We start from the raw sequence: 27,114 nt of genomic DNA on the forward strand, positions 1-27,114 counted from the left end.
ATAAAAAAAAAGAAAGCTTTATTTGTGGGAAAAAAGTAGATCAATTTTATTAGGGTAAAGCGTGTGCAATTGTCAGTTAAAATAACGCAGTGCCGAATTCCAAAAACGGCCTGGTCATTAAGGGGGCAAAACCTTCCTGTCCAGTAGTGGTTAAATCCACTTTATTCCCAGAAAACTTAATATACGGATTTCGAGGCTTAGTGTGCCATCTAGTGGACAAGTTAAGCTATTGACCGTGCAAACAAATAGTTAAAGGGTAGCTCCAATCTCGTGGGGGAAAAAAGAAAGGCAAATAAAGAAAAAATAAGATAGCGTATACAATTTTGACGCAAGTCATATTGTAATTGAATGTTATTAAAAATGACCTTTCCTTTTCAATCTGCAGCTGCTGTAATTTTATGAAAATGCAATTCAATATAGCTACCTGGAGTTGTTCTGTACACAGAATGTATACAGAACGCCCCACAGAATTATTATTTCCTGCTTGTGTGATTGGCTCATCAATTTTCCAAGAAGTCAGCCTGAAATACAAGTCAGATCTCAGGCATCCTCTGCAGAAAAAATGTAATTTTTGGTGAGATACTCCCCATAGGAGCACATCAGGCCCAGCAGATTTGTGCTTTGCAGCTGCACAGCTGATTGATAATTATGAAACCATTGACATTAGACCGACTCAGCACAGGGGCACAGAGGAACAAACAGTAATTTCTTCAGAACAACAAAAGGTAGGAATCTGCAACAAAGGTTGTTACAATACTTGCTATGTACATAGATCACCCAGAGGGAAATGTTTTTTTTCTTAACAAAAGTGGAGTTACGCTTTAATCAGCAATTATACTCCCCAATTAGAGGTGAGTAAATATTACAAACTATGCCCTCTGAGATTACCCCAGTTAAATAGATTTTGGGAATGAAAAAAGAGAAGCTCAAAGGAAAAAAGGAGTCTCCTCCCCATCTTAAAGTGGAGTTCCACCCGTTTTTCAAACATTATAAAAATCACTTTTATTCCCCAAATTATTACAGTTTTGGGGGAGGGTTAATCAATTCACTGCCCCCTTCGGCGCCGCGGCGATATACGTCACTTCCTGTGCCCGCACGGGCTCTCCTGGGAGATGTGAGTCATTATTCCTTGGAGCCCGTAGGAAGGAAACATCGCGTTATTTCCAAATGATGCATGGTAAGCACGGACGTTGTGTTTACATAACACAGAAGAGGCAGCGGCTGGTGGAGGAGGCTACAGTGTACTGCGTGCAAGGGAGTGTAAGGTGAGGTCCCTGTCTGTCTCTCCCTCCCTCTGTCTCTCGCTCTCTCCCCCCCCCCTTCCCCCTCTGTCTGTGTCTCTCTCTCTCTGGGTAACCAGCAGCACCGCTTGGAGGAAGTAGTGACATGTGGGCTTCACGTGCCCACAATTAAGATGGGAGCCCCCTACTGATGTACAATAAAGGTTAGTGTATTCGGAATGTAATTTATAAAACATTATATACTGTTAGTATAATTCACTTAAGTGGCCCTTGCTCTTCAAAAGTCTGAGCACCCCTGATCTGGATGGTAGATTTGTGCTTGCTTCATGTAATTTTCCACTTACGGTAAGGATTCCATAATATATTTTATCTGTATTGGCATTGCTTATAGGCAGGCTTGGCCTCTTTCTCCTACTGCAGAGGAGTAATGGGTATAGTCTGATAAATGCAGATCTGCTAGGTTTCGTGGCATTGGTTTATATAATTTACGAGTAGAGGGTAAATTAATCAACTCAATCTAGTTACCCATTATATCTATATTGAACGATATAAGTTGACGGATTTTGTGTTCGAATATAAATTTCTGTGCCTATGTCATACTAATAATCCTACTGTTGTGCTGTGTGTTTGTTAGTGACTTAATTGTAAAATAAATCTTAATTTATTTTTATAGTTCCGTAGTTTATGCTTTCACACAATTTTATTGTGCTTACAATTATCTGCATAGAGTGTGAATTTCAGAGAATCATTAAATGGTCAGTGTAACTATATGTATTCATCTATTTTCATATTGGAGGCACTGTCATACACCGATCAATTAAACAATCAATATTTCTGACTTACTTGTGAAAACTTTGTGACATACTTTAAGCTTGATTTTGTATAACACAGATATAGTTTTTGTAGGTAATGCTGCTGCATTTGTGTTTTTTAAAGTATCACATCACATTCATTATTATGCAGCTTTATAAGGGTTCTTTCACACGGTGCGCCATCCGACGAGGTCCGTTCTGCTCAGCGGGGGATCGATCCGCCGATCCCCGCTGAGCAGGTGGATGACAGCTCCGTCTCCGCTCTGTGTGCGCAGACGGAGCTGTCAGATCCCCGCTGTTCTCTATGGGGAGATGGGATGAGAACGGGCCGCCTGTCCGTTCTTATCTGATCCCATCCAATCTGATCCTCCAGATGGATGGAAAATAGGGTTTCCATCCGTCCAGATTTCCCGGACAGGATCGGATCGGAGAGCAGCGGGTGTCAGCGGACATGTCTCTGCTGACATCCGCTGCCCCATAGGGATGCATGGAGCATCCGATCAGGTCTGCCTGAAAAACTGATTAGATCGGATCGCCCATGTGAAAGGACCCTAACTCACATTCCAACCGGAAGTCACTGAAATTCAAATTGCCTGTGTGTCAGAGGATGTGGCTGTGCTTTTAGAGCTGTTTGAATGCCATGCAAAAGTCATTGTAGGAATAGAATAAAGCTATTGGGGAAGAAAAAGAAAGGAGAGTACACTCCAATATTTTAAAACCCTTAACATTTTGTAATAATTCCTTTGTTGATTTATAGAGTTTTGCCAGCAGAAATAATTAAGTGTCCAAAGCCCACAAATGGCCAGTGGAGGAAATTTCAATTGATTTTCTAATCCCTAGTAAAGTGTTACTCATGGTATTTGGCTTTACTGTGTATCTCATATCAATAGAATGCAACACTAAAAACATAAAAACAGTGGGATATTGTTTCACAAAGCAAATGAATAAAAATTAGTTCAGATTTCCCACCGTGCTGCTGGGATTCAATTTTGCATCTGCTTCAACTACTTTTGATGTTACCGTCAGCAAATCCATCACAAAGCTCTTCTGTCAAGGTCTTCTAACAAGCAGCATTAAAAATATTGGAGCCAAGTGTAGGGTTAGCAAGCCTCAGAAGTATAAGAGGAAAGTCCTATTATCTGAGCTAACATTTCTCCTGGCTACAGTATTGTTTATGTTGCTTGTTAGGACCCTAAAGCCAAAATAAAGTATAACAATTTTCTTTAAAATTGTATTATAACAACAGGGGGTATTTATAAAGCATTGATTGCAGTTTTCTCGTTTTTTTTTTTTTTTTTTTAACATACTTTTGTTTGTTTTGGCATTTTAATCAAAATATGACACATTTATTATGCTGAAAAAGTAGAGTATGAGTAACGAGATTTATATATCTAGTTCAGCATGATAACCGTGGCAAACATAATAATTTATTTTGTTTATTATAGCGTTGTCAATTTACAAAGCACTTTTACATATACAGTCAGGTCCATAAATATTGGGACATCGACACAATTCGAATCTTTTTGGCTCTATACACCACCACAATGGATTTTAAATAAAACAAACAAAATGTGCTTTAAATGCAGACTTTCAGCTTTAATTTGAGGGTATGTACATCCAAATCAACTGAACGGTGTAGGAATTACAACAGTTTGTATATGTGCCTCCCACTTTTTAAGGGACCAAAAGTAATGGGACAGATTAACAATCATAAATCAAACTTTCACTTTTTAATACTTGGTTGCAAATCCTTTGCAGTCAATTACAGCCTGGAGTCTGGAATGCATAGACATCACCAGACGCTGGGTTTCAACCCTGGTGATGCTCTGCCAGGCCTCTACTGCAACTGTCTTCAGTTCCTGCTTGTTCTTGGGGCATTTTCCCTTCAGTTTTGTCTTCAGCAAGTGAAATGCATGCTCAATCGGGTTCAGGTCAGGTGATTGACTTTGCCATTGCATAACATTCCACTTCTTTCCCTTAAAAAACTCTTTGGTTGCTTTCGCAGTATGCTTCGGGTCATTGTCCATCTGCACTGTGAAGCGCCATCCAATGAGTTCTGAAGCATTTGGCTGAATATGAGTAGATAATATTGCCCGAAACACTTCAGAATTCATCCTGCTGCTATTGTCAGCAGTCACATCATCAATAAATACAAGAGAACCAGTTCTATTGGCAGCCATACATGCCCACGCCATGACACTACCACCACCATGCTTCACTGATGAGGTGGTATGCTTTGGATCATGAGCAGTTCCTTTCCTTCTCCATACTCTTCTCTTCCCATCACTTTGGTACGAGTTGATCTTGGTCTCATCTGTCCATAGGATGTTGTTCCAGAACTGTGAAGGCTTTTTTAGATGGTGCTTGGCAAACTCTAATCTGGCCTTCCTGTTTTTGAGGCTCACCAATGGTTTACATCTTGTGGTGAACCCTCTGTATTCACTCTGGTGAAGTCTTTTCTTGATTGTTGACTTTGACACACATACACCTACCTCCTGGAGAGTGTTCTTGATCTGGCCAACTGTTGTGAAGGGTGTTTTCTTCACCAGGGAAAGAACTCTTCGGTCATCCACCACAGTTGTTTTCCGTGGTCTTCCGGGTCTTTTGGTGTTGCTGAGCTCACCGGTGTGTCCTTTCTTTTTAAGGATGTTCCAAACAGTTGATTTGGCCACACCTAATGTTTTTGCTATCTCTCTGATGAGTTTGTTTTGTTTTTTCAGCCTAATGATGGCTTGCTTCACTGATAGTGACAGCTCTTTGGATCTCCTATTGAGAGTTGACAGCAACAGATTCCAAATGCAAATAACACACTTGAAATTAACTCTGGACCTTTTATCTGCTCCTTGTAAATGGGATAATGAGGGAATAACACACACCTGGCCATGGAACAACTGAGCAGCCAATTGTCCCATTACTTTTGGTCCCCTAAAAAGTGGGAGGCACATATACAAATTGTTGTAATTCCTACACCTTTCACTTGATTTGGATGTAAATACCCTCAAATTAAAGCTGAAAGTCTGCAGTTAAAGTACATCTTGTTTGTTTCATTTCAAATCCATTGTGGTGATGTATAGAGCCAAAAGAATTAGAATTATGTTGATGTCCCAATATTTATGGACCTGACTGTATATATTGTACATTCACATCAGTCCTGCCCTTAAGGAGCTTACAATCTAAGGTCCCCAACCAACATTCATACATACCCGTACTAGGGCCAATTTACCTACCAGCATCTCTTTGGAGTGTGAGAGTAAATTGGAGTACCCAGAGGTAGCCCACACAGGATAATACAAAACAGTATCTCTCCTGCGCTCAAGTGGTATGTGGGAAGGCGAGTGGTCTTGTGTTATCACCACCTAGGGTCTTGCCCAAGGGTATCCAAATATACTAAAAAACAACAATAAGTGAAGGGCGCACCGACCTCTCACATTACCACTTTAAAAAATGTATTAAAATCCAAAAAAGCATACATTGTACTCACAAATGTAGATAATAGCACACATGTAAGGAAAATGTACCCAATTGCTTCCAGGACTGCCAGGATACTCCTATGGTGCTGCATGACATGATGGCGTCCACCAATACTTTCGATTTCTCCCTCGAAGCGCATCAGCCAGGCAAATGCGGATGGCATCACGTCATCCAGCACCATAGGAGTATCCTGGAAGTCCTGGAGGGGATTGGTTCCATTTTCCTTACATGTGTGCTATTATCATGCATTTGTGACTACAATGTATGCCTTTTTTGGATTGTAACCCACACAGGCACAGGGAGACCATGCAAACTCCAGGCAGGTATTGTCCTGGTTGGGATTCAAACTAGTGACCCTAGTGCCGCAAAGCAGAAGTGCTATCCTGATTTAAAAAAATCGACTTTGGTTCAGAACCTTCAAAGACTGGTTAAATATGCTTATAATTAGCCAGCTAGCTGTTTGCTGCTTTAGCAATATGACTGAAATTTTTCATTCTTTCAAACTGCTGTGTAAAAACATATAGTGCAAGGCCAGAACCATCATTTTGAACACGTAAAAGGGGGAGTTATCGGGACTTTAGAGAGGCGTCTGATGGGAACCCAGGCCCCTCCATCCCTAATTCATTCGTGACAAGGGGGAAGGTTGAGACTTTAAATGAGACGCATAAGCTTGCCAATATCATAATGAGAAATATTTATTACAATAGTAAAAACATTGCATGTTACAGAAATCAAAAAAAGGTTGTTAGATAAAATGCATTGTAGATATGAGCTGGAATGCATAGATAAAAATTCTCACATATGCACACACAGTGGTATGGTATAGTAGTCGATACATGTTGCTAAATAGCATCAAAGTAAGCCCGACGCGTTTCTGTGGGTACTGATCCACTTCATCAGGGGAAAATAATGTAGTATATCTGTAAAAGAGATATATATGTAATATAGTACACAAATACCAAAAATATGTGTAATATTGAGAAGGAAGAGAAACATCAAACCTAGTCAACTTACAATCCAGCTCAGATCTACTGGTATGCTTGTATGGATTGCGGGGTATATCCAGAAGTGGACATCTCTCCCCGGAGCTGAGGGGGTACGTGGAATGCATTCAGCTTTCACTTTCCCATCTGGGCCTCATCATTACTATTTGTACTTGCCATGTCCCAATATATTTATTTATTTTTCCATACATTTCATCCATGTTTCTACTATCTTTGACTGAGCTCTTTCTAGATCATACGCCATTTATATTTATCTCACCTTGCACCTATTATGCGCATATATTTCCATACCTATCTACCTAAGACTTGGCGTTTGCTCAGCCACCCATACATCTACGCCTCTCTACATTATCTATTTTATTTCTTTTATACATTTTTTTTCATTCGTTCCTTTTAGTTCTTGCCAATTTCTGTGCCCTGCCTGTCTGCATTCCACGTACCCCCTCAGCTCCGGGGAGAGATGTGCACTTCCGGCTATACCCCGCAATCCATACAAGCATACCAGTAGATCTGAGCTGCATTGTAAGTTGACTAGGTTTGATGTTTCTCTTCCTTCTCAATATTACACATATTTTTGGTATTTGTGTACTATATTACATATATATATCTTTTACAGATATACTACATTATTTGCCCCTGATGAAGTGGATCAGTACCCACAGAAACGCGTCGGGCTTACTTTGATGCTATTTAGCAACATGTATCGACTACTATACCATACCACTGTGTGTGCATATGTGCGAATTTTTATCTATGCATTCCAGCTCATATCTACAATGCATTTTATCTAACAACCTTTTTTTATTTCTGTAACATGCAATGTTTTTACTATTGTAATAAATATTTCTCATTATGATTTTGGCAAGCTTATGCGTCTCATTTAAAGTCTCAACCTTCCCCCCTTGTCACGAATCATTTTGAACACTAACCAATGTTTTATTTATGCCTTTCTGCACTGGGAGCAGAGCAGATGCTTGGAAAGGGGTGAGTGGCAGAGAGAAGCTGTTCTTTAACCAGTCCCAAGCATCCACATCTAGCTAGAGTCTTGGTGGGGCTTCAAAACAACTAGGGATGGATGGTGAAATTTCTGCCAGATTCACTTCCTATTCCCTCCAATGCCACATCCCAAGTAAAATTTCTCCCTACAGAGATACGTCTAATTGAGACTTCTTCTTGACGGCCCAAATATTATGCATTTTTTTACATTCAACCCGCCTCGATGCCCTCATCCACACATTCACTACCAATGGAATGGAATCCCTCTTTGCTGTGGTATTGTATTCTGACAGCAGGGAGTCTTCCACGCCATCAGAATACAGTGATCAGTATGGCACCAATCATTTTGGAAATGGCTGATAGGCTAGTTGTATACAAGTCAATCGAAAGATTGACTTATGTATAACCAGTCTGCCCACACACGGATCATAATGTGGCCAGTCTCTGCTAAACTGGGCGAATTTGGATCCATGTATGGCGGCTTTACTCCCTCTTTATCTCTGTCAACTGTTTTCATTCTCATGCATTGATGTAAACTCTTCCCCAATAGGCAGACATACAGAGGGACCAACAGAAATGCAGTAGATGGGGGATAGTAGAAACGAGAATTCGTTTTTTATGCATACTCTAGAAAGTTACCAAGAGTTGAAATACTTGGAATCCTGAGTTACAACCATTCAAAGATAAATATCAGAATCCCCTTCTTTCCTAAATACAAGTCATGGATTATTTAATGCAAATGGCAAGAAAACTTTAAAAAGTTGCTGTAGTCATCTGAATGGAAGTGTAAGGCAGACTTCAGAATCTTAGCTGTTTTCAATGCCTTGTCTGATTTTTCTATAGAGCAGCAAATTGTCTCGGAGATTGGATTCAGGATACATCAAGAAAATGCATTTTCATACAGTTTTGTATATTTTAGCACATTAAAAAAAAAATCACCAAAATGGCCACAACTATGTGTGCCTCCTCTTTTCTTTCCAATAGAAGATATCATAGAGTGCAAAGTTTGCTTTATACATTTGTCTGATCTGAAAATGAAATTGGACTGAAGAAAATAATCAAAAATGATATCACTTTTTTCATCTTACCTGATAAACTATGTTTGGGAATATTGCTTTAGAAGATGTGATCACACTGATTTCAGGTTCATTAACATTTGCCAACTTTACAAAAAGCAGAATAAATAATGAGATAAGCAAATAACAGTTTTTTTAACCCTTTATTAAAGTTGTTCTAAAAGGCATAGTTTTTTTTACTTTAAAGTATAACTAAAGGTAATTTTTTTTCTTGTTTTGGACAAAGTGGAAAGCGATTAGAACCCCTGTCAGCTTTTATTTCTGTCTGTGCTCTTGTTAAGGAGACTCACCCTCACTATTTGTCCTGTACACCATTTTCATTAAAAGTGAAAGTAAAAGAAAATGACAAATTTTGGGTTGTCCCCAGAATAGTGATAGAGGGGAAATCCTCCAATGGGGACACTAGTTCTAGTGACCTGGGAGTACTCAAGGAATTCCCTTAATTTGATAGAATTTCCTCTGATTTCCTTTGCTCTATCTAAAAGGAAAAAGGTTTTGCCCATAGTTCTACTTTCATGCATTTTCTACATTAAAGTATGAAAATCTTCCATGATCAGCTTTCCCTAGCACCCACTCCTCCCCTTTAAATACTTGCCTGGCTCTTCTTTCGATCCAGCGCTGTGCTTGTATGTCCCTCTTTCTGTATTCACAGGACACAGAGGCAGTAACGGAAGCCATTGGTCTGCTGCCGTCAAACAAAACCTGTGAGGAAGGAGTGAGGACGGGGCCAAGTTGGGCTGTGTGTGTCTATGGATGCACACAGTCCCGGCTCGGGAGCGTGCTTTCACTAGTGCCCCCATAGCATACAGCTTGCTATTGGGGAAACTCAGAGAAGAGGAGGAGCGGATAGCACCAGCAGTGGACCCCAGAAGAGGAGGGTCTGCTCTGTGCAATAGCCTTGCACAGAGCAAGTAAGTATAACTTGTTATTTAAAAAAAAAAATAGCCTTTACAACTTCTTTAAACATTTATCATTTAACATGAAATAGGTTTGGTAGATTGCAGAGTGCAACACTCCTTTATTTTGAGCCAAATCAACAGATTCAGTCCAAAGTGAAATTACATTCTAAGCCACTCAGTTCCCAAATACATTTACTTGGGTGTTGGATATACAATAACTCATACAGTAGTTCTACATATATGGCAAGTATAACAAACAAAGGGGAATAATGTTCCAGGGGTGCATAAGTCAGTACAATAAAGTGGAACTTTTTCTGGTTTTGGATACAGTGGAGCAGGGTTGGAAACTGTGTCTGGCTTTTATTAAAGTGTTACCATTGGGGAGATATAACCTTGCTAATTATCCTGATGGCCATTGTCCCAGGGAAAGAGAACGAGGAGTAATTTTTGATAGATTTCCACTTATTTCCTGCTGTGTTTCTGAAGACAGGAGGTGCAGGGGCATCTCATTTGGGCTATAGATGGTAATAAAAACCTGATGGAGATTTGAACCCTTTCCAACTCAATCCGAAACTAAAAAAGGTTTTGGCTATATGACATAGGTACAGAGGTAGATTGCAATTAACTATAAATTCATCCCCCTTTCCTTACAATTCAAGCTATTCTTCTTTAATAATAGAGGTGTAAGGGGCAACCCATTGCTCACCTAAATTATTCTGTCCATGCAAATTATGTGAATCATTTTTTGCCATTGAAAAAATAATCATCATTTTAGGGGGGACTAGTACCCTTTCAATAGGTCTAAATTTGACTTCCACAGAATTTCATCCAGTGGAACTTCTTGCAGAGGTGCCAGTGTGGGCATTTATTCCTGGAAGGATTATGGTAGTGGTTTGTGATAGACTGGCCATTATTTACTATGAGACACCAATACTTTGTTTAATTATCATTCTCCCCAAGTGCAGCAGGCTGGCTAGCTGGAGAAATGCTTGCTGCTTATAAAAGTTGTTAGCTTATGCTTGATATCAGGGCTGCAGCTGACATACTACCTATCAGTGCCAATCAGTGCCCATCAGTGCAGATCAGTGCAACTTATCAGTGCCCATATGTGCCACCTATCAGTGCCCATCAGTGCCACCTATTAGTGCTCATCAGTACCACCTCATCAGTGCAGCCTCATCAATCCCCCCTCATCAGTGCCTGTCAGTGCAGCTTATCAGTGTCCATCAGTGCAGCCTCATCAGGGCACATCAGTGCAGCCAGATTAGGGAAGAAGAAAAATTACTTATTTGCTAAATTTTATAACAGGGACTAAGCACATTTTTTTCTCTCAAAATGTTCACCCTTTTGTTTGTTTATTAAAAAAAATTAAAAAATAGTGGTGCTTAAATACTATTAAAAGAAATAGTCTCAAAAAAATTATAAAAATTTCATAGGGGTACAGTGTTGCATGACCACGCTGGAAATGAAGTAATTAAGCCTTATCTGACTGCTGTTTTGTTCTTTTTTTAAAATTTTTTTTATTAATGGATCTACCAAGTTCATCCACACCTAGTACAGTAGGTCAAGCATTAAACAGTCCATTAATTGCATACAATGATAAAAACATAACCCTACCTAGGTCTTCTTACTCCAACATGTTTCACCCTTAAATTGGGCTTAGGGTATTTCAAGGTTCTTGAAAAGTATAGTCTGAATAGAAATGTCAAAGTGTAACTGACTGCGCATTGGCAGTTTTAGGGAGCAATTTAAGTAGTTTTCTATATACTTATTCCAGGAAACTTGCATTATTTATAAATGAATTGAGGAAGTTCCACTTTTTTTAAATTCCGCTTAATTGAATTGTATACTGTATTTGAATCTATGGTTCGCTTAGTTATATCAGATATTAAACCTTTTTTAAGCAAAATGCATCAGCACAGGTTACGCATGTATGATTTTATTTTTAAATTTTTTTAAGCCGTAAAGGTATATTTACTCTTTTACTCATTTCATCATTCTTCAGTGAGATTCTATGCCTTGCAGCTTCCAAATTAATAGTTTCAACATTGACTCATAAAGCTATAAATATTAATCAGAATATTAAAGTGGCATCAGTGCAAAACAAAAAAAATACAACTATGCATTTTTCTAATTAAATAAGGTGCTCAGTTAATTCTATTTAATTGTGCAGTGTATTAAAAATATTTCTTAATTGTTTTCCTATAATGTGCTTTTTATTAATTTTCTTTTATTACATTTTTTATGATTTGTCCATTTTCATAAGACTTCATTTATTGAGTTACTTGGAGACAATTGCTTGCCATCACAGGCAACATCTGAGGAAATATAACTTTAAATTGGCCCTATTAAAAAATATTTGCCAGAACATTTACTTTTGCACAAAGGAACTCTTGAAATAGAATACTTTCCTTCAGGTACTGGTTATAAATAATTCTGTCATTTTTGCAAGAAGACTTTATGTTTGATCATGAATTCTGTTCAGATATTGAGGTTCATATTTTATTATTTAAAAAGCACTCCACCTTTTGACAATATTGCTTTCTATGCTTACCTCTTTATTTTTAGGCAAGTATGTTATGTAGATACCAGAAATACATTTTACTACACATTTTTTAAGCATAGTTATAGTCCAATCTGCCTAAGTGATATCCATGTAGCACGACCCCCTTGAGGGCTGCTGGTTAGCGGAAGTTGCTCTGCACTCACCTCTGGGCACTGTAGGTTCAAACATTTCAGTCGTAATCTCCAAAAATACACTGACACAAGGGAGATACAATTCTTATTGTTTACTGAAGCAAAAGGTAAACCAATCAAACTTATTAATAACAAATAGGGTTCAGTAATACCCAATATGGCAGCGTCGATCAGTTGAACCCCAGAAATCATGATAGAGTTCAAGGGACTTACACTGTGGAAATAGATGCTTATCAAACAAGGTGTTATATTCAATGAATAATGGTGACTGACTGGATTACCAGCTCTAAATGTCAAGCTATTGCTGTATATATATTAACCTTGAACACTCCTGAACCTCTTCTAGAATCAGAACTATCAATTTCTTATCTTCACCTAAAAAGGTTCTATCATTATTCTAACGGGTCCCCTTTAAGAACTGTGAGTACTCAAGTTCCTGTCCTAGCAAGGCCTTGCAGAATCTTTGCCGGCAGTTGGAGCTCTTATCACTCTTCAGTGTGATATTTGTAATCCCATGGTAATGGTGTGTATGGAATCCTATCTGTAGTCAGTATATAATGGATGCAGGTTTATACTTGCGATTTAGGATGTCACCAGGCACTCTTTCACACAGCAGTGTCCACTTGTGATTATCCTGCGTCTTGGAGGATGTTCGGCTCTCGCTGCTCCGGTCAGTCAGTTCAGCTTCACCCACTCTGTACTCAGCTCCACTGGATCTATCACAGCCCGGTGACTACCAACATCTGCACCGCTGAGGGCAGGCTCCGCTCTTCCTAGGCCGCACTCCTCGGCCTCCGCCACCAACAGTGTCTTCTGGCACCTCTCTGACTGATCTGTCCTCCACGAGTCCCGAAAGCAAGAGCGCATGCTCGGCCTGCAAAGAGGTATATCGGCTTTCCCATGATCCTTCACTCTCCCGTGGCTCCCTGGGAGTAAAGTCCCTCCTGCCATCAACGCAACAATCTGCTATCAGATCCAAACTATATCTCCCACAATCCAATCCATCCATTTCTGGGGAAAGCCGATCCTTCTTGTAAAGAACCTTAAAGGAGTGCTCTGGTTACAACATAACGATAACTTGAATATAGGTATTCATGAAATATATGCATAGGTAGTAGTCCCAGCTTGGCTACATACATAACTAAAATAAAACTTAAATTTTTTTTTATTGTGACGGATGCAGTATCACACCTGAGACACCTTCACCAACTTATGACAAATGGCTGGTCAAACTCACACCACGCTGGCACTGATATGTGACAATGCCACTCTCAGCTTCACCGTGAGCAAAGATTTACCAACTCACGAAACCACAATCTAAGTGCCAGCAGACTGAGAATGATTGTAATTGGGTTTAAACTTATCACATTGCCACCAGATAGAGTTCAACCTATCAACCATTCACAATATCAATATGACTTTTAGTAAATATCTGTAATACACACTGACAGCACAGCCAGGTATACCCAGATATTTATCATATCGTAGTGTTTTTCAAAGAGACAAGGTTTCTTTAAGGGGAACTTTACTCATAACAACTTGATAAAAAATAATGTTCTTTAGCAAGGAACATTCATTCCACATTAATAATTATGCTACCATAAAAAGTATTCGCTGTAAATTGCCTCCAGCATTGCTCCTGATTCTTCTTGCCGGGGGCTGCCATTTTGCTAAAGCCTAGAGCCCGTGAGCAGCAGTAAATCTTTAGGCGGTCAGAAGATCGGCCTCTAGTGGCTCTGATTATGGGCACAGTGCCAAAAAATTGAGAGCAACTGAGCATGTGTAGTGCAGGGTGAGACAGTGTATTACTGGATTTTAAACAGTATAGACACATATTTTTTATGTTTATAACTGCTTATAACAGCCTGAAGTGATCTTGCGGGACCTACTTTTCTCACAAAAGTTCCACTTTAAAGGGTAACTCCACTTTTGTGGGAAAAAAAAATTGCAAACAAAGAAAAAATAATATAGTGTATACAATTGCGACACAAATCATATTGTAATTGAATGTTATTAAAAATTACCTTTCCTTTTCAATCTGCAGCTGTTGTAATTTTCTGAAAATGCAATGCAATATGGCTACCTGGAGCTGTTCTGTACAGAGAATGTGTACTGACTACACCCCAGAAACATCATTTCCTGCTTGTGTGATTGGCTCACTGATTTTCCCAGAAGTCTGCCTAAGATAAAATTTAGATTTCTGGCATCCCCTGCAACAAAAATGTCATTTTTCGTGAGATACTCCCAATAGGAACACGTCTAAAGGGATGAAGGCCCAGCAGCTTTCCTCATTAGGGCCCTGCAGCTTCATGATTATTATGAAACCACTCCCACTAGACTCACTCAGCACAGAGGCACAGAGGAACAAGCAGGGATTATTTCAGAATAACAAAAGATAGGAATCTGCTACAAAGTTTGTTATAGTCCTTGTAACGTACATAGATCATCCAGAGGGGAATTTTTTTTTCTCAACAAAAGTGGAGTTATTTCTCAGCACCTCGGTCATCATTAGTGTGTATCATTGGTACCTATATTTGATCACCTCTTTCTGGTGAATTGGTATTGGATCCCCACTTTTGGGTCCATCCAAGTCACACTCCTCAGTTTTTTCAAAAGTGGAGTTATGCTTTAAGTTGTGTGTTAGTGCATAAGGCTTCACTCACATATTGGCATCCCGGATTGCAGGCAGAATCCCTGCGATTCTGAGAGCGATCCCGAATCACTGCAAATCACAGGATGCCTGTGCGATTCCTGTCACTTCCAATTGCACCCCAAACATGGTGTGATTTTCGTCCCACGAATCGCAGTTTAAATCATGCAAATAGGAACGCGGTACTCCTGTCGCCCAAAAGAAGTTCTTGTACTTCTTTTGGGCGACAAGCATCCCGTGATTCTATTTGTGCAATTTTACTGCGATTCAATGGGCGACAATCGCGGCAAAATTGCACCGCCTTTGGAGTGTCATTGAAAGTGATGGGAATCTTGTGGGCGTCCCACAATTTGCCGTGATTCGGGATCACGGGCAGAATCACCGTGATTCTGCTCGCGATCCGGAACGCCAATATGTAAACAGAGCCTTAGAGATAATATTAACACTTTTCAAAATGTTGTTTAATAATAGAAAAGGTAAAATGGTGCAAACAAAATATTGTCATAGAAAAAGTACTATAAATGAACAAAGAGACAATAATGCAGCAGAGAAATAAAAATGAGTTAAGAGTAAGAATACTTAACAATATTCTGGTTCTGTGTTTTCAGCAAAGTCCAATCAATGAGCATAAGATTGATTAGTGTCTCTCATTGATCTTGTCTGCTAGATCCTCCTGCCCTGATTCCAGCATGTCCCCTCAATTACATAGCTTAGTGGGTTCCTCTTAAATCGTCTAGACTCTAGAGCTTCTTTAAATGTGTTTTCAACAGAGGCGGCCAGCTACTGTATATTAGCCCTTTGTGGGGAGTGCCTTAATGTGTACTTTAATGCTACAGTCTTTTTCTAGATTCCCCAGTACAGAATCAGCATTGGAATTATGGGCAGAGGACTGGGAGAAAGCTGGGCATCTGTGTTCCCTCCTGCGGCAGGGGAATCAGCCTTTGCAGCCAATGCCATCTTGACTGCAGGGGAATTCCTGTCAGCTCCACTGATGAAGAAAGAAGTGAGTACTCTGCAGTGGGTATGGGAGGCTCAGGTAGGGTGGCAGGAAGCTCTTGCCTTGCCTAGCATGCCGAGCTGTGATACTAGCCATTTGTCCCTCTGGTGTCACTATAATAGACCCAAGGTTAGCAGGAGCACTGCGCTCTTGCTCCTTCATTCTGGCATGTCCAGGCCACAACCTCCTTTACACATTCTTTCAAATGTTGTAGGGGTGTCTATGGGTCTCAGAGAGGACATAGATTTAATAGAAAAAATGCACCAACTGAATATATGTCAAGGTCTTACCTTGCCTTCCTGTCTGCAGCCATCTTGGACATGTATTGACTGTGTAGCCAATGCCATTTTGACTGCAGGAGAATTCTTTTATAGACTCTGATTACTTCATCACTTCCTGCTGCTTCCTGGGCGTCGCTTAGTGATTAGGTTGCACACAGGATATGTATATATATATATATATATATATATATCACCCGTTGGCTTGCAGTCCTTTGCTCATGTGTTTGTGCTTCAAGGTGCATCTCTGTTTGCTATGTTCTGTTTTCCGTGTTCTTCCATGCATGACCTGGCTTTGGCTGACGACCTTCCTGGCTCTCGATTTCCCTTTTGGCTAACGACCTTCCTTGCTCTCAATTCCCATTGGCTGATGACGTTCTTGTGACTATGTTTCCATCTAATTCCTATCGATTCCTCTGCTCCCAGATCCGAACTCACTCACCTCTTGGTGGGGCGACCTTGAGGACCATGACCTGGTGCCAACAAGCAGCGAAGTCCATCTCCACCATCAGGAGGTCTGGTGAACACCGGTTGGTGCTTAGACTCAGCGCCTCAGGTTAGCCTGCGTTTACCACCAGGGTGATCCCTTTACATGTTAGGCTCAGCTACGGGAGGTGTGACAATATATCTCCATGCATCTATGGGTAACTGTCCAAAGATTTGGCAATGAGTTGCAAGGAGTAATGACGTTCCCCATGGAGCATATTTGTAACACACATTCCTATCTGTTCTCAATGATCCAAAAATGAGATGTACTCTCCTGGCGCAAACCAGCTAATGAGGTGTCCTCTTCTGGTGCAAACTAGCTATAACCTTCCCAAGGAAGAAAGAGGGGGCATAAGCAGGGTAGTGCACTTTTCTGATTGTCCCAATTTTTTAGGGTAGTTAGTGATTGATTCTATGCCCCAGTTGAAACATGTATATGCACAGAAGGAAGCCATTGGACATGGTCCAGGTTAAGTCTGGCCATAGATTGAAGATGAAGATGGTATAAAGGCAGACTGAGTGATATAATAGAGAGGCATTTCATTGCCAGAATACAGGATAATTAAAGTGGCATTAGTTACTTATATTTTTTACATTTTTAGACTGAGCGAATGATAGTTTTGGTGGATTGGCATCTAAGCCAACATAACAGATGAACATTGATAATGGTTTGTATGCTATAGGTATACACTAAAAAGTCACTTAGCTTCTGTTATAGGTAGTCTGCGCTTTCCATAGCAAACAGCCCTTTGGGCATTTGCAGAAAAATGTTTTTTTATTTTTTATCTTGGCAGTATTGTTTCTCTTTTGTAGTGTGGCTTTTAGTGCTGTACCCTTGGTAGAGCCTCATAGGGTGCTGTTGGCCTTTTATTTAGAAAGTTTGTTACCCACACCCACAAAGTGTACCCCTTTCAAATAGGGTTATTACATAATTTTCTCTGAGGATTGCCTTTCTGTCCACAAACTCACAAAGAGGTCTCTACCTTCTGGGTCAGCCACATACTACTTTAAAATGAAGCTATGACTACAGCTCTTATGTAGCAACTAAGGTACCATTGGTGGAATGTATTGGTAGGAAGTTTAGGTGTGTGAAACATGTTGCCTCCCTCTCCCCTGTGTGTACTTTTGCACGTTTGCTGCTTTTATGGACAATTTTTGACTCAATAAAGAAAAGATAAAGGGAGTGCAGATATCTGGATTTTTATTTGTTCAGCTCTCTTATAGTGTGACTTTTAGTGCTTTACCCTTTTTAGAAAGTTTGTTAACTGCTCCCACACAGGTGTAGCCCTTTAAAATCAGGTTCCTACATCAATTTCTCTGAGGGATGCATTTCTCTTCACCAATTCTAGATGGTAGTGTAGGTGCCTTAGGTCAAATATGTCAAAGGTTGCAGCTATTGTTGACTCTGATTGACACTATACTAACAACCTTGGGTCAAGTGTTTGATAAAGGTATAAACAAAAGGCTATGAGCGCAAACCGTGTAGTGATAATAAATAACAGTGCAATAAATTAAATATAGTGCAATGTGAACATTAATAAGAAAATGTGCATAGAAAATAATGACCGGCAGCATACACTATAATCGTGTCCACACCTCACAATCAAATAAATCAAAAAACAAAAAAGTGTTGCGCCAGATATACACAACGTAAGGTTTTATACAACTGTTATTGTTTAATATTCTTGACATTAGCGCAGTTTCTGTACACTTATACACTGGTATAGCCTTTCTGTCCTATCTCTCTATTTGTTATTGTTATGTGTCGCTATAGTATTAATCCTGGTTAGCTTCTTATCGGTGGCTACACATTTTATTACATACATACACACAATGATGGGAATAACGGCGTCATAAGCAAACGGCGTTACTACCGGCGTTACTTTTTACAGTGACTAGTAATCAAACGGATTCCTTTTTCCCCGGTAGTAAACAAACATCAAAGAAGGTATTGCACTTACATAAAAACTTGAGGTAAAAGCATAATGTAGCGTAGCACTCTCTCCATGACACCGTGCCTCTAAACCGGAGAGACACGGTGATGCTGCATGAAGCGCGGCTCCTGAGTACAGCTGATCGGAAGGATGGCGGTGGGTGACAAGTGGCTCCAGGTGTCTCATTGTCCCACAGCAGCATTAAAATCGTGTAGATTACTGCACAATGTGTTATAATAATAATTGCTTCTATTTAGTGTCCATTTCATTCCTTTACCATATTTAATATTGGGGGTATCCAAGTTATTTGTCATATTTGATTATTTTTTTAAAGTAATGCAATAGTTACTTTCCCTGGTAATTAGTTACTTTTTTACTGATGTAACTCTGATGTTACTTTTTGTGAGAAGTAACTAGTAACTATAAGTAATTACTTTTTTTAAGGGACATGCCCAACACTGCATACACATCAAGGGTCAATTCCAGGTTTGATAAAAATTGTAGCATAATTGTGTAATATTACTAGCATTTCTGAATCTTTTTTTTTTAATCACAGCAATTATTTGGAGTGCTGAGTTGGTGAAGCCAACATCAGCCTAACTTCCTATCTGTTACATGAGAGAGAGAGTAGGGCCTTTTTCACACGTGACAAACTCCATCCTGATCAAGTACACAGAAGCACTTGTGTGACCTAACCCTGAAGAAGAAACCTAGTCTAATAAAACAGAACTGACCTACAATAAAACCTTAGTAATTCTAGCTAACCGAGAGGTTTACCTAGTTTCCTTGGAACTGGGATAACTAATATCCTCGTAAACTAGTAGCTCTCCCAGTAAACTGCAGCATATGCAATAATAATTTCACAAAAATAAGAAACAAATTAAAAGGGGATATACAGTATGATTGTAATAATAAATTCATATTTCATGTTCTTAACATGCTATTACCTTGAACTGCACAACAACTAGGAATAGAACACAAAGAAAAGAAAGCAGTAGCTAGCTGACCCTGTAGCTCAGTGTTATAGTAAACTTCTGGAATGGATGCCTTCCAAATGTTATACTGGACAAAGTACAGTGCACTGAGGAGTCAATGAACTGAGTAACATAAATAGGCAAAAAGCCTAAACCCTTCTAATTGGGGTCCTGTAACAGGAGAAGTGACATCATGACCATTAAAACTCAGCGACCTGCTGGTCATGCTAAAGAATGGACTGGGTGAGGCAAGAGACTGATATTTTCTGTTCCCAATCATTTGTTATCCAGTTAACCACTTCAGGACCGGAGGATTTTCCCCCTTAATGACCAGGCCATTTTTTTTGCAATTTGGCACTGCGTTACTTTAACGGACAATTGCGTGGTTGTGTGACGCTGTACCCAAATAGAGCTTTCTTTTGGTGGTATTTGATCATCTGTGTGATTTTTATTTTTTGCGCTATAAACAAAAAAAGAGTGGCAACTCTGAAAAAAAAAAAAAAAACAATATTTTTCACTTTCTGCTATATAACACTTCCAAAAAAAATGTAAATAAGTGAAAATATAGTTTTTTTTATCATTTTACAACAAAATTTGTTCTCTGCTACATATTTTTGGTTAAAAAAAACCTCCAGTAAGCGTATTTTAATTGGTTTTCGCAAAAGGTATCGCATCTACAAACTAGGAGAAAGATTTATGTCATTTTTATTATTTTTTTTTTTTTTTACGAGTAATAGCAGCGATCAGCGATTTTTAGTAGGACTGCGACATTGGGGCAGACAGATTGGACCCCTAACTGACATTTTTGATGCTTTTGGGGGGACCAGTGACATTACTACAGTAATCAGTGCTAAGAGTATGCACTGTTACTGTAATAATGACACTGGCAGGGAAGGGGTTATCCCAGGGGCGATCAAAGGGTTAAGTGTAAGCCTAGGAGGTGTTTTTTCTAACTGTGAGGGGATGGGCTTGTAAAATCAACACAGAGACCTGTGTTCCTAAATAGCAGGAACACAGGGGCTCTGTGTTGATAGCAGAGAGAACAAAGGTCTGATGTGTTTACAACAGCAGACCGCCGTTCTCTCTTCACAGGGAGTGATTGCCGTCGCCTGGTGGCAATTACAGCCGCCGGCCCCCGCACCTCAGCTTCCCTGCGGTCGAGTAGGCACGGGCCTCTGGTGGCACGCATGCGCCCACAGGAGCGCTCCCGCAAACTGCGGTACAGGTACGGCGATTCGCAGGAACCTGCCAACCTGCCGGCGTTATACGGCGGTTGGTCGGCAAATGGTTAGGCAAAATGTTATTTTTCAGTCCTTTGTATTGTGTATGTGTGTGTATTACTTTTCCCTGGTTCCTTATTGTGAGGTGTTATTTACATATATAATAAGTTTCCTTTGTTTCTCTGCAATTTTTATGTTTAAAGGATAAGTTCACCATGGGAACATGTGACAGGTTCCACCCGTTTTTTGGGGTGGAACATGTAACATGTTCCAAATGCTGCAGCCGCAGCCTAGTCCCTGCACTCCCTGTGACAGCAGTATGAGGAGAAGTTCCATGTAGTAGCTGTCACTTTTTTTTAAATCAGCGTGGCTGTGCGGGGCTCCGTCCACACAGCCGCGTCATTCATTCACACAGCACTGTGTGTGAATAAACTACAAGCCCTGACATTCTTTGCAGCTGTCGGCTTGTAGTCCTCAATAAATTACCGCAATGCTGTGGAGCGCTATGGTAGATCATTGATTCTTTCTGTCAGTGAACGGGATGTACGGGCACACAGATACTCTGACAGATCTGGAGGAGACCTACATGGCACCAGCGATCTGCTGACAGCTGGTGCAATGCTTTACAGGCTCCCCAAAAATGTGCATTTATTACTTTTTTTAAAAAAGTGAACTTATCCTTTAAGATGAACAGTGCCAAGCAATACACGTCCATTCTCACCGAAATGTTATTATCAAATTAAGAGTCCAAAGTGTTGGGCATCTTTATCTCAGGTCATGAGATTAAGCCTACACTACTTTATAAGATAAAGGTTCAGGCTCACACTTTTATCAGTAACATTAAATGACCCCTTCCATCGCATGTTAAAGCTATAATGCCTCATTTACAATTGCAACAGGGGGCAGTGAAAGCACATGGTTGAATTGTGCTTTTACTTCCCTCCAACTGCTCCCCCTTAAACTGTGAAAGCAGCAGACAGAGGTGTACTGTACACACGTGGCCATTGTGGCTTTGCATTGTGGCACAGAAAAAGTTATACCCACTGTTCTTTTTTGCAGGCCGTGCAGACTGCCAAACAAGAATTCTGGTGTTTAAACTAGTTGCTTTTAAAATTAATTGCTACCTTCCGGTTCCGGCGCCGCATGGAGTAGCAGGCTCCTAAGCAGCTCCCGCGGTGCGCCCCAGCAATCCGGCATATAAAATTATACCCGACGCATCCAGCCTGCCACCAGCACCCTCCTCTGCCTCAGGACACCCCCCGGACCCGGCCGCTATCTGCCCTTCATTCCGGAATGGAACGGTATTTGGAGAAACCGGCCGCAAAGCCTCCGCCGGGCTCGGCGCAAATCGAGGCCGCGGTCGCGGCCTACTCCGGTCCGGCAGCGGAATCGGCAGCCATGGACACTAGCAAGCAGCCAGAAGGTGACCTCCGACCACCCAACACAGCGTCCTCTTTGGCCCCGGACCCCTCCACTGAGAGGATTGCGAGGGCGGTGGTGGAGCTGCTCACCCCCACTATACAGGCATAGGTGGAGCAGGCTGTGGCTGCTGGCATGGCGGTGATAAGGAAGGAGCTGGAGTCTCACTCCCACCGCCTCACTGAGGCCGAATCCCGGATTTCCAGTGTAGAGGACGAAATCTACCAGATGCAGGGCACAGAGCAAACCCAAGACAAAATCAATCGTCTTGTTATGGACAAGCTGGAGGACTTGGAAAACAGGTCTCGGCGGAGTAACCTAAGATTTATTGGGATTCCAGAATCCGTCCAACCCTCGGCCATTCCAGAAATCTGCGCACGGAAAATCCCTGCAGCCCTGGGCATACAAGGGACCTGTGTGGTTGAACGGGCCCACAGAATGGGACTTTATTCGGAGGAACGCAAGACCCCTCGCCCAGTCATTGCGAAATACCTAAACTACACAGACAAATCTGCCATCCTTCAGAAGTTCCGCCAAAACCCACATTTCCAGATCGAAGGCATGAAAATCCTCATCTTTGCAGACTACTCAGTCGAAGTCGCAAAAAAACGCAAAACTTTCCAAACCATATGCTCCCAGCTACACCAGGAACGCATTAAATTTACCTTGGCCTACCCGGCGACTCTGCGCCTTCGGGCTCCGAACGGCAACCAGCTATCATTCCAAGATCCTGCGGAGGCAGAGAAATTTGTCCGCTCACTGCACCATGGCGAACCAGGTCATGGCAACTCAGCCAAATCCCTTTCCTTTTCCAGACCAGACATCCCTCACAGCCCCAGGAAGGAATCCCCGAAACGGCAACGATACTCTGATGTGGTTAGCTCTCGTCCATCTGACCTGTTGGGTTTTTCTACCTCTAATTGGGCCTTGGATACGTTTATCCTCCGGGCACTGCTCCCGGGTGGCTCTGGCCGGGCAACGACCGATAGCGTAAGATTGTTTTCTCTCACTGGGGATCTATTCTGTATTTAACTACTTGGTAGCCAATGTTATTTTTCTGCTGTTTAATGCTTTTTTACTGAGCCTTTTATCCGTGATGCTATATGCCATGGCTGCCCAACACTATGTTGTAGGTCGCGACCCAAGTCTCTGCGGACACGCTCTTTGACGGGGTTAAATTTGTCCCCTGCAGTGTCTGGAGACGCACTTGGGGAGCTGTGCTCCATCGCATACGCATGCGGAAAAAAGAGAAGTCTATGCGACTATGTTATGTTCCTGTTTTATTCTTGTGTCTTCCTACCCGGTTTTCCAGTTCCCCCCTCCCCCAGTCCTTTTCCCCAGGGGTCAAACTCCTTATGGTCTGCACACATACATGGCGACACGTTCTTACCAGATGGCGATCTTTATTTACTCGCATGAATCTGGTTATCCTCCTGATAATGGTTAGGCACCGTACGAACTGTGACAGATATCCACACTCATTAGGTGAACTATGACGCTAATCTCCTGGAATGTCTAAGGTCTTCGATCCCCGGCTAAGAGAATGAAAGTCCTGAGACATCTTAAACGTCTCCGGGCCGATATCGCTCTTATTCAGGAATCGCACCTTCCCTCTGCAGACATGACTCGGATGGAAAAACGGTAGGCAAGGTGGTAGGTTCTGCAGCACTCGGACGCAAAGCAGGTGTCCTCATTCTGTTTCATAAACGGCTCTCGGTAGAAGTTATTGCGGTGGATGGGGACATGGAAGGCCGATATGTCTCGGCACACGTCCGCATCAACAGCAAGGAACTCATTATTTCTAACGTCTACGCTCCCAATGTTTTTGATCAGTTCTTCTATTCAATGTTATCAACCCGCACTCTGGCCCTCCCTCCCATCCCCCATTTGATGGGGGGCGAATTCAATGCTGTCATGGACCCAGTTCTTGACAGATCTCGACCCCTTGCGGATACGCGGTCTAGTCCGGGCGGCCCCCCCACTCCTCTAGCCACTCTTACCGACTCCCTCTCACTGACGGATGTCTGGCGACATTTCCACCCGACAGATAGAGAATACACCTTTTATTCCCACCCCCATAAAATGTTCACGAGAATTGACTACCTCTTTTGTACAGACTCGCTACTGCCAGTAACTCAAGACGCAGTGATCCACGAAATGGCGATATCGGACCACTCCCCACTCTCCCTATCCATTGACCTCACCGGCTCTCCCGCTGTTCCCCTAATATGGCACTTCCCCTCTTTTCTGACCAACAACGAAGACTTTAAAGGTTATCTTGAGCGGGCATGGCAGGAATATGTTGACACCAATGCATCCCACGTTTCCTCCCCCTATTTGTTCTGGGAAGCGGGTAGGGCTTTTCTGAGAGGTCGTATTATCTCCTATGCGGCGGCCTTCAAGCGACACGCGAAGATCGGTTATAAGTCGGCGAGCAATCGTCTCCGCGAGGCACATTGTAATCTATTACTGAATGATATCCAATCAAACAGGGAACAATGGGTCTTGGCCAAAAAGAACTTTGATGAATGGGCCGAAAAGGTCGAACGCATGCACACGGCACATTTTGCAACATCCTTGCACAAGTTCGGCAAAAAGGCTGGCAAACTGTTGGCGAAAATGTGCAAGGGTCGACCGTCACCCACATATATTGGATCCCTGCGAGATCCATCGGGTATTGTAGATTCCACCCCCCAAGGCGTACAACGTATTATGAGAGACTTCTACTCTGTGCTCTATGGCCCGGAGGAAGTCGATGATGCCTCGGGTGAGATGTTTTTATCAGGTATGGGACTCCCTCGCATCACCCCTGCCCAGCTCGACATGCTGAATTCACCTATCTCGGCGGAAGAGGTCACACACACTATTAAACACCTCACGGCGAATAAATCGCCTGGTCCAGACGGCCTTACAGGGGAATTTTATAAATCCATTATGGCAAGCCTGGTTCCCACTTTGGTGGCGGTTTACGCCAGCATTTGGGAAGGCGGACCTTACCTCCCAACAGGCAACCAAGGCATTATTAAATTTCTTGCAAAAAAAGGTAAAGACCCCCTAGAGCCAGGATCCTACCGCCCTATCTCATTACTTAATCTTGATGTGAAAATACTGTCTAAAATCGTTGCCTCTCGTTTGGCAGCCATTATGCCACACCTGATCCACCCAGCGCAGTCCGGCTTTACTAAGGGACGGTCGGCTTCGGCGAATATCCGGAAAGTACTGCTGGTACTGGAGCAAGCACGTTTGTACCCCTCGCAAGACTTGGCCATTGTGACCCTAGACGCCGAAAAGGCATTTGACAATGTTAACTTTGTCTGGCTGCGTAAAGTCTTGGATGCCATGGGTTTCCAGGGCTTGTTCGTACGCCTGATCACATCTATGTACACTTCCCCGACGGCCAGACTCTGTGTAGGTGGTTCAATGACCGAGGACTTTCGACTGTTTAAGGGTACTCGCCAAGGTTGCCCGCTGTCCCCACTACTCTTTAATCTGGCCATGGAACCTTTATCTAGATACCTCTCTGGCCCTGCCCCCCTCCATGGGATCAGTCTGGGTCACACAGACCTGAGGATTTCTTTATTTGCAGATGACGTCCTCCTATTCACCTCATGCCCCTCTGCAGACATTCCCACAATTGTGTCCACGTTTAATGCCTTCAGGAAATGTTCGGGCATTAAAATAAATTATTCCAAGAGCGAGATTCTCCCCTTGGGGTTGGACACGGCCCGAAGATGGGAATCAGACTCCCCCTTTAAAATAGCGCAACATTCCATCACCTACCTGGGTATAAGTATTGGCAGGACCCCCTCATCGATCTATACCCTCAATTACCCACCATTGTTTACCAAAGTGAAGGGGGAACTGGAAAACTGGAAGGACCTGCCGCTGTCTCTTCTGGGGAGATGCCACCTGATCAAAATGGTCAGTTTTGCCCGCATCCTGTATTTTCTTCAGACCCTTCCTTTATTGATTAAGCATAAGGATATACAAGACCTCTCCAAGGCGTTCTCCAGATTTCTTTGGCGAGGGAAAAGACCCCGCATCTCTTTGAAAAAGCTATGCCTCCCCAGGCGAGACGCTGGTATAAATTTTCCTAGTATTCGTTTATATAATTTGTCCTGTCTGTTGAGAGTGGCACTGGACTGGATATCTCGGTCTTCTCAATTCTCTAATTTTGAGTTAGAGTCCCAGATGTCTGGGCCTTTTTCACTAACCTCACTTCTTCACGCCAAATGAGCTCATCTTCCACCCACACTGCGCCATAACCTGCTCCTGCGGGACACGGTTATTGCGTGGAGGGAGGTGAGGAAACTCTTGAAGATACCCCTGTACTTCTCCAAACACCTTCCCATTAGAGGGAACCCCACTTTTCCCCCCGGCCTGGTCCATGCGGTCTACAAAGCTTGGGAATCAAAGGGACTGGTCAATTTCTACCAATTTTGTGACCCTCAAACAGGATTACTGCGGTCTGGCACTGACATGTTGGACACGTACACTCTGCCACCCTCAGTCTATTTCTACCTGGCGCAATGCCGTCACTTTATCCGTGACACGCAAACCAAACCTGATAGCAGGATCAAGCTCTCTCTCATTGACACCCTACTGGACTCTGGCAAGTATACTATCTCTGACATCTATAAACCGCTTATCCACCTGCTTCCTTCATTTCTTCAGCAGCGAACTGGCTCAAGGATTTTCCGGGTGAGGACACACTGCCCAAGATTATCAGCGGTCTTCCGACCACCCTGGCTCTTACCCCCAATTCAGTGTGGAAAGAGACTCAGCTTAAGATATTCCACAGAGCACACATTCCTTTCTTATCAGACAAAACTGTCCAGGATGCCCACAAATGCACTCTGTGTCACAGGGAGCGCCCCTCACTCTCCCACAAATTCTGGGACTGTGCCCCGATCTCTGCATTCTGGGACCAGGTTCTGACCTTTATAACCACAGTAGCCAC

This window comes from Pelophylax lessonae (assembly GCF_965119305.1).
Source record: "Pelophylax lessonae genome assembly, chromosome: 1".
NCBI classification, from domain to species: domain Eukaryota; kingdom Metazoa; phylum Chordata; class Amphibia; order Anura; family Ranidae; genus Pelophylax; species Pelophylax lessonae.